This window comes from Phyllostomus hastatus, unplaced genomic scaffold, assembly GCF_019186645.2.
Source record: "Phyllostomus hastatus isolate PE091 unplaced genomic scaffold, TTU_PhHast_1.1 phas_contig_402, whole genome shotgun sequence".
NCBI classification, from domain to species: domain Eukaryota; kingdom Metazoa; phylum Chordata; class Mammalia; order Chiroptera; family Phyllostomidae; genus Phyllostomus; species Phyllostomus hastatus.
In genome coordinates, this window is record NW_025333873.1 from 13,358,585 (window position 1) to 13,366,638 (window position 8,054).

General features: G+C 51.5%; 1 long non-coding RNA gene across 1 annotated transcript; it reads left to right on the forward strand.

Moving 5' to 3' along the window:
- The first annotated feature begins 4,148 nt into the window (after positions 1-4,148).
- Positions 4,149-7,300, forward strand: LOC123822596. Its single transcript, XR_006786367.1, has 3 exons — positions 4,149-4,267; positions 5,969-6,093; positions 6,399-7,300. It is a non-coding gene; the product is annotated as an uncharacterized LOC123822596 (long non-coding RNA).
- Positions 7,301-8,054: the final 754 nt, after the last annotated feature.

An 8,054-nucleotide genomic window follows, 5' to 3' on the forward strand; every position in this document is an offset into this window, starting at 1 on the left:
ACTTGAAACATGATCACATCAACCAAGGTGACTCTACTTGGGAATTTCTTTGTAGGTAAGCCCTTGATGTTATCCCAAAAAGGTAACCAGGCTGTCTCCCAAAACTCGTATCTCCTCTCCTGGTGGACCTGAGACCTTCTCAGACCCCCTTCATCCCGTGGGACTTTTCGGGGATCCTGAGACAGTGATCCACTCAGACTAAAATGGGCCATTATTTCAGAGGCGCAGACCCCGCCGTACTGCTGGGCTGCGTCCTCCGCCTGTGCGTGGTTCGGTTTCTCGGAGGAAATAAAGCGCCGGGACCTGGGCAGCAGCTGTTCCCACGAAGCAGCCGTCTCTGAATTTAGCAAACTGCTCTGTTGCATCAGACTTTCTTCCCAGCTGATTAAATGAAGACAAACAGAGTCAATTATTATAATTCTGTGCAGTTGCGTGGCATTTTTTTTTCTATGAGAGTTACAGTATTTCTATATTTTTTACGTTAGAGATACAAAGAGATGAATGACTTCAATTTTCTTGGAACTTCGATTGCAGGGTTCGCGGGGCCCCAGAGGGGAGAGAGACGTTGAGAGTTCAGGACAGGGAGCCGCCCTGTGACGGGTCAGTGATGGGAGCAGTGCTGGGGGTGTCGGGAGATGCACCTTGCTCTTGTTTTCAAGGATTTCAGGACTTATGCTTCGAGACTTACCGACTTCCCTGGAGGGGCGTGTCTGTGAGATCGGCGAGAACACGGGCTTCCAAGTGACAGCGGCTGTGACTTCCAAAGGGAAGGGACGCTGCTCTGGTGTAGCCTCATGTATCTCTGCCCTGTCCTCGCACAAGCGGGTTTGGGGGATGCGGGGAGCGGAGAGAGGTGCATCAGCACAACCAGAAAACAGGGGGGGAGTAGAGGAGACTTATCATCAGTCTCCAAACAGTGGAACTATTGTTTGCACCTCACTTTACCAGCTTGGCATCTTCACTGAGATGAACCTTTTGTCTCTCATCATAACCCTGGGAGGCTGGGCCTGTTTTGAGGAGGAAATTGAGTCTCAGAGAGGTTCCAGATTGCCCCAGAGGACTCAACAGAAAACGGCTATGTGTCATTCTCAGTGTCGACGTGTATCTGTACACACACATGCACCTCTGCTCCTACACACAGCGGAACATTGCTCAGCAATAAAAAAGAGTGAAATGTCTTGCCCCTTGCGACAACATGGGTGGACATAGAGGACACTACACAAAAAGAACTAAGCCATAGAAAGACCAATACAGTATAATTTCACTTACATGTAGAATCTAAACCAGCAAAACCAATGAGCCAATGAAACGGAAACAGACCCATAGACACAGAGAACAAACTGATGGTCGCCACCGGGCAGGAAGGCGGAGGATGGGTGAGAAAGGTGAACGGGGACATAGTCGATGCTATCGTGACGGCTTTGCACGGTCACAGACACTTACTAGACCTAGCGTGGTAATGGTGTGGCAAGGCATGTAAATGTCGGATCACTGTGTTGTGCATCTGAAACCAATACAATATTGTATGCCAACTACACTTCAATAAAAAAATTTTAAGTAAAATAAAGATGTGCTTAAAGGGAAAAAAGAAATTTAAAGAACTGGTTTTAATTTAGATTTATTTTAGTCCTTAGCTATAATGATTTCCATAGATGAAAATGATACTCCAAAGAAAAACAGACACAAAGCAAAAAAAAGTGGATTGTCATATGTACTTAATAAATAATATCACTTGTTTTCCAGTTTTTTTCCACTGATTATACAGATTTTATTAAAGCAACTACTGATGTCAGTTGGTAGTTACAGCAGACTAATATAATTGCCATATATATATCTATATATATATATATCTATATATTCCAAACCCTACTGCCAACCTCTCACCTGGAAAAGTTTTAACTTGTTAATAAGTTCTGCCACCAAGTTTTATTTTATTTTTTAAGTGTACAGACAAGGGGCTTTTTTAAAGTGATTTGTTCTTTGCAACAAATCCCCAAAACAAGTCACACACATCCAAAAATGGTTTTTTCTCATCAAGAATTTCTTTTTTAAAACATCAGCTATTAAACTCACTCCTTGATGACCAACGGCACCTTGAAGGGGCAGATTAAGTACAGGCACCACTACCACCTGTCCTCTCCCAGGGAGGTCAGGGCGTCTGGAGGATGTTTGTTGTTGCTATTCAAGAAAAAAAATGCATGTTTAGGTTCTAAAAAGACTTTTAAGTGGTCTGCCGGAAGGAAATCATACATCTTCTGTGTGACGCCCAGGATGAACATGGCCGCTCGCATCTCAGTCCAGAGTGTGGGACTATTTTTGAAGGCGTGGTCTTCCTGACATGGACCACACCCGTTCCAGCACTTCATCACAACCTGCCGCACGCCTCCGACCAGCGAAGGACCCGGAGGGGCTGCGGGTCACACTCTCCCCTCAGGACACCTCACGTGGCCCTTGGAACACGTCTGCAGCTGAAACACATCTGCTCCTCGGAAGTCCTCACTGCCACCTGTGTCCCACTGTTAAACTAATCAAACGAGGAAGCCGCTAGACCAGCGTGGCTCAAATGCCATTGCAGGCTGCCTACGCAAAGAGACGTCTAAGCCTGCAAATGCTCAGACTTACGAAATCGACATGTGAAGGATTCCCAATTACAAACAGCCAAGGAGGCTCCAAACGATGGACACATGACTTCCTCTTTGCTTCACACTGGATGGAAGTCTTTCCAGCAGCTTCGGTCAGTGGTGCGCTCCTGATCACTTCCGCTCTGACACTGCCCACTTTTAATGAATTGTTGCTCATATAAGCTATTAAAATGTTTAACGTGCCTCAGTTTATCTTTTAACACCGCATACTGGTAAAGCTTAATTTCTCTTACTTTTTCAGACAGAGTGAACTGTATTGGAAATCTTTGCTAGGTTCCTCCCCCACCCAGGAATCATACTATGCATCCTCTAGGGCGCTGGCCCCCACTTTGCAGCTCACTTGTCTGGGTGGTTCCTGCCTGGCAATGATTTGCAAGACCCATATCTGCCTGGCTGGCGTAGCTCAGTGGATTGAGCACGGGCTGGGAACCAAAGTGTCCCAGGTTCGATTCCCAGCCAGGGTACATTCCTGGGTTGCAGGCCATAACCCCCAGCAACCGCACATTGATGTTTCTCTCTCTCTCTCTCTCCCTCCCTTCCCTCCCTAAAAATAAATAAATAAAATCTTAAAAAAAAAAAAAAGACCCATATCTGCCCACGGATGTTTAAAACATGGTCCCCGGTCCTACGGAGGTTTCCGAGAGTTTGCGCATCCTCATGGATTACATTGTCACCCTTCATCCGGGTTTTGCTTTCCACACTTTCCGTGACCTGCAGCCAACCACGGTCCAAAAATATTAAACAGAACATTCTAGGGGGGAAACGCGTAAGTTTACAATTGCGTGCCATTCTGAGTAGTGTAACGAAACTTTGCGCTTCTGCTCACCATCCCCTGCTGTCCGGCCCACGATGTGAACCGTCCCTGGCCCGGCAGATCCGCGGGGGAGCCCATGCTCCCCGCCCCCTCGTCCCGCGGTAGCCATCTCCGCTATTAGGAGCTGCATTCTGTCTGTGCTGTGCGGGCCGAAGCCCTCCAGTCGGTCAGCTCGTGCCTGGCGGCCGAGTGTGCTGTCGCAGCCCCGAAAGCATCCTTCCCCAGGAAGTGTGCACAGCCCGAGCTTTGCCTGCAAGCTCCAGGCCTGAGAAATGCAAAGGAGGTGGCCCAGAAAGTCAGACAGAGTGCGGGGCTCAGCGATGCTCCCAACGCCGTCTCCCTTGGAGGGGGAGACTTTGCACAGCGACGCGGAAGAAGGAGGAGGTGGGGGGAGGCTGGCCTCCTTCCCCTGCAGTCCACGGGCCCCCAGGAACCGATGTACTTCCTCATTTCCCTCTCTGCCTCATCGCCCCGCTCCTGGCACAGGGTCAGGGGGTTCGTGCAGCGGGGGCGGTGGAGCCGGAAGCCTCCGGCAGGAAGGATGCGGTCTGTTCTGAGAGAGAGAGCTGAGTTGTGGTGTGAGGAGGCCCACCTCGGGGGCCCCTGACCACCTGACCCCCCAGCTCCCCGGAGCCCAGACCTCCACAGGGCAGGCCTGACCTTCCCTTCTCCTGCCAGATCGGATCGCCTGTCCCTGCAATGTCTCTTGCCATGGACACGCATGTGCCTATTCCTTCACGGGGCATTTTACGTGTGTGTGTTGAGTGTCCGCTCTGTGCCAAGCAGTCCCCCAGGTGCATGGGACGCAGCAGTGAGTATGCTGATAATAGGAAAAATACCTCTTCGGGCTTCTATTTTACTAGGGAGAGTCAGGCAGTAAATGCGGCCAGCTGGCAAGGTGTTTGCTGGGGTACAGGTGGAGGGGGCTATGTGAGAAGTTAACACAGGAAGTAGCATCGGAAGCATGGGGACCCCGGGGTAGCAGCTAACTGAGGTGTTGGAAAGCAGGTCTTCCTGGGGAGGGGGCGGGGGAGTGAAGACCTGGACGAGTGACAGGGGCCAAAGAGCTGAAAGGAAGAGGGGGACAGGCCCAGAAAAGTCCGGGATGGTGAGAAGGCCCGTTTAGCCAGGAAGGATGGGGAGAGAGGAGGAGGAGGAGGAGGAGGATGGAGAGGTAGGTGGTCACCATGGAGACCACATATTGAAGAGGGCGGGGTCAGAGCAAAGGCACAGGCTGACCGCCTGGGTCACTCCCTGGAGGGGGGCCGCCCAGAAGAGCCCCCCTGACTGGGGCGTAGAGATAAGTGGACGTGTACCATTACGCCCCTCGGTACTTCATTGCAGAAACCGTCCTGCTAGCACAAGGGGGAGTAGAGGTAGTGGGTGAGGACAGGTGGGGTTGTTTTTTTTGAGAATTTTGGGGTAAAGGAGGGAAATAGATGGGATGATAGAGGGGGAAACAGAGTACAAAGAGATGTTTTTGTTTATTCATGTTCTTTTTGTGTGGTGGGAGGGATTGTGAGAAAGGGCTGGGGTCCGAGAGCAGAGACCTGCAGGAACAACCTCCTTTGGTGGGAAGGGAGCTGAAGCCTGGAACACACGTGTCGGGAATGACAGCGGCCAGGAGCACACACAATTCATCTCCGCGGCGGGAAAGGAAGCCGGTGTCCCGCCGCAGAGCCACGTGGGTGGGTGCATGAATAGATGACAGCTTGCAGAGGTCGTCCGAAAACTCCAGTTTGCTCAGCGAGATCACCAGCTGAGCCGAGGACCAGAGAGGAGGTGTCAGGGAGCTGCACAGAGAGGAGAAGGGGAATGAAATGGTCGTCAAGGGCTGTACAGGCAGTGAGAGGACCCCGCAATTGTGAATCGCTCACTGGGTGGCTCTACGGGTCCACTTGAAAGGATCACAGATGCAAAGCCAGACCGGCAGGATGTCTCCGGCCAAGCCCGGCTGCCAGCCGGCTCTGTGGGCCGGCCACGGGATTTCAGGTGAGCAAACAGGGCAGGGACCACAGAAGGGTGTGAGCGAGGAACACCAGCATGAATGGACTGCAGCACCCTCTGAGGTTCCAGGAGCGGTAGAGACGAGGATGCGAGAAGAAAAGAGACGAACAGGGGGTGAGGACAGAGAGAAGGACGCTCCGAAGGGGAGATCAGGAAGAAGTAAAGCTGCCAGAGCAATGGTGACCACATCCTGCGTGTGACTGTGGAAGGGAGTGGCTGAGCTGAGCGGGAGAAGAGGGAGAACGGGAAGAGAGGAAGCCAAGGAATTGGGAGCCCAAGTGGTCGAACGGCCACCTGAATGAATATCCAAATCCCCCGTCGTGGAGACATCTCGCATGTACGTGAACCGTGAGTCAGGAGCTAAAACCGTGCTGGGGGAGTGGCCTAGGAGCTGGCTGGTGACTTCAGCAAGAAGTGTCGTGGGTGTACGAACAGATGACTCAGAGAACCGAGGGTCGGGAGAGCAGAGGGATAGCGCTAAGTCTTCTCTCCTTCGTCTTTTCAGAGCAGCCCCAGTGCAAGGCTCTCGGGGCATCAGACTGAACACGGACGAAGACCGCGGTGCAGCATGGCCGCAGTCCATCGTAGACGTCAGAGTGCGCTCATCTGTCATGTCTGCCGAAGAACTGGGTAGGTTTTTAGTCTTAAATTGACAAGGCCTCATCTCAGTACTCTTCCTTTATTCCACGATTTCCTTTGCATCTCTCCCTCATCTCACACACACACGCACACACACACACACACACACACACACACACACACCCCTGTTCTCACCCCACCCTCCCTGTGCACCAAGAAGACTCCAAATCCCGCAAAGCCCCCTACTTTCCATATGATTCATTGCTGCTCTCAACCAGATCTCATCCTAACTGAGCAGTCCACTCTTCCAAAAATGAAGGAGTGACTAACCCTTTTCAAATTACTTTGTTTTTCAGGACCTTCTGGATTAAGTCGCTAACCAGGGCTCCCTCCTCCTAAGAAGAATGTATTTGTGCGTCAGATGCTGTATAAAGTACTAGCCAGTGTTCAGAGCTTTGAGAGGAGCGAGGGTCTGAGGGACAGGGCCCACGACGGGAGGAGACAGTGACAGTGACGGAAGTGACCGGAAGCCAGCTCCGTGTGCGCAGGCTCCGTGCTAACCCAGCGGGACTGCTCCAGAGAAAGAGGCCCGAAAACATGACTCAGAGAACTTGGAGGAAAGGCCAGCAGCACGCCTTTGGCCGGCACCCAGCACCATGCCCAGGGTGCGCTGACCCTCCAGTGGAGGGCCAAGGGCGCATTCAAGTCACACAGCCCTTCCTGTGACCCACAAAACTGAGCAGGAAATGCACATTTGTAAGAAGATATAAAGCAACATTGTTCGCTGCACTAACAAGTCCTGAAAGTCCCTCAGCCAAGGGGGAAGAGGCAAAATGAGAAATGTTTTTTAACAAAAAAAAAAAAGAGAGAGAGAGAGAGAAAAGGGAAACAGAAAAAAAAACAACAGCTCTGGGGGGAGGCCCACGTGAGGGGCTGGGGCCCGGGGAGCAGGGCTCAGGGATGTCCCCTCTGGCATCTGTCCCTCCTGCTCCGTCTCCTGGCTCTTCAGGGGGAGGCTGGAAGCACGGGAAGAAAATATCCACGGAGCTCACTCTCCTTTAGGTCTTAAAATGGGGAAACACCCAATCCCCTTTATGAAAATTCAAGTAGAAACTGATACGTCGTTTATCATTAATGATCCAACTTAAAGCAGGAAAGGAGCTATGGTATCAAAAATGTAAATCAGACCTCCAGGCATGGAGTAAGTCTTCTTACTCGCATGGATCAGACTATCAGTCCTGTTATCTGAAGTAGACAGTTGGCTACACCCACCTGTTGCCAGGAGTAGCCTCTGCCTTGACAGGGGGCTGCACAGCCACGCCGGGAGGGCGCCTCCAACGGTTGCATCCCTTCACTCCCTTGAGAAGGGGATTTAAGGCAACAATCTGTGTTTGAATAAGGCATCACCATTTTAAAATAAACTCTGTCTTTTCATTCTAGCTCATAATTTGCAAAAAAAGGAAAGGAAAAAAGGGGGACGAAAGGAAGGAAAGAAGGGGGGAGAAAAGGAAGGAAGAAAGGAAGGAAAGGAGGGAGGGAGGGAGGGAGGGAGGGAAGGAGGGAAGGGAGGGATGGAGGGAGGAAGGCTGGCTCTTATATGCGACGACCCTGAGTTTCATTACCTAGACATGTCTTCAAAGACATGACATTTTTTTTCTGAATGTTCTAAAAATGGATGCTATGTATCAGCTAAAAATATAAAAATGAACAAGTATGCGTTGAATCACATAATAGCACATGTCATTTTCCTGTAAGCTAGGAGTGTTCGTCCTGGGCTCTCAGTTCATCTGAAGCGACTCGCACCTAATGTGGGCCAGCGGGGCATCTCCAGCTTGGCAACTGGACCGCGGTCTCCTTGGGCACACAGTCCATACAAGGGCCTGAGGGCTCCTGCATCCTGGGCCCCTGCCTGGAGGGCGGGGAAAAAAGATTGCTGAAACCCGGCCCCCTGGGCTGGGGCTCACACGGGCTTCCAGCTGGGCGTGAAGCCCCCGCCACCTTCTCGGCTCAGG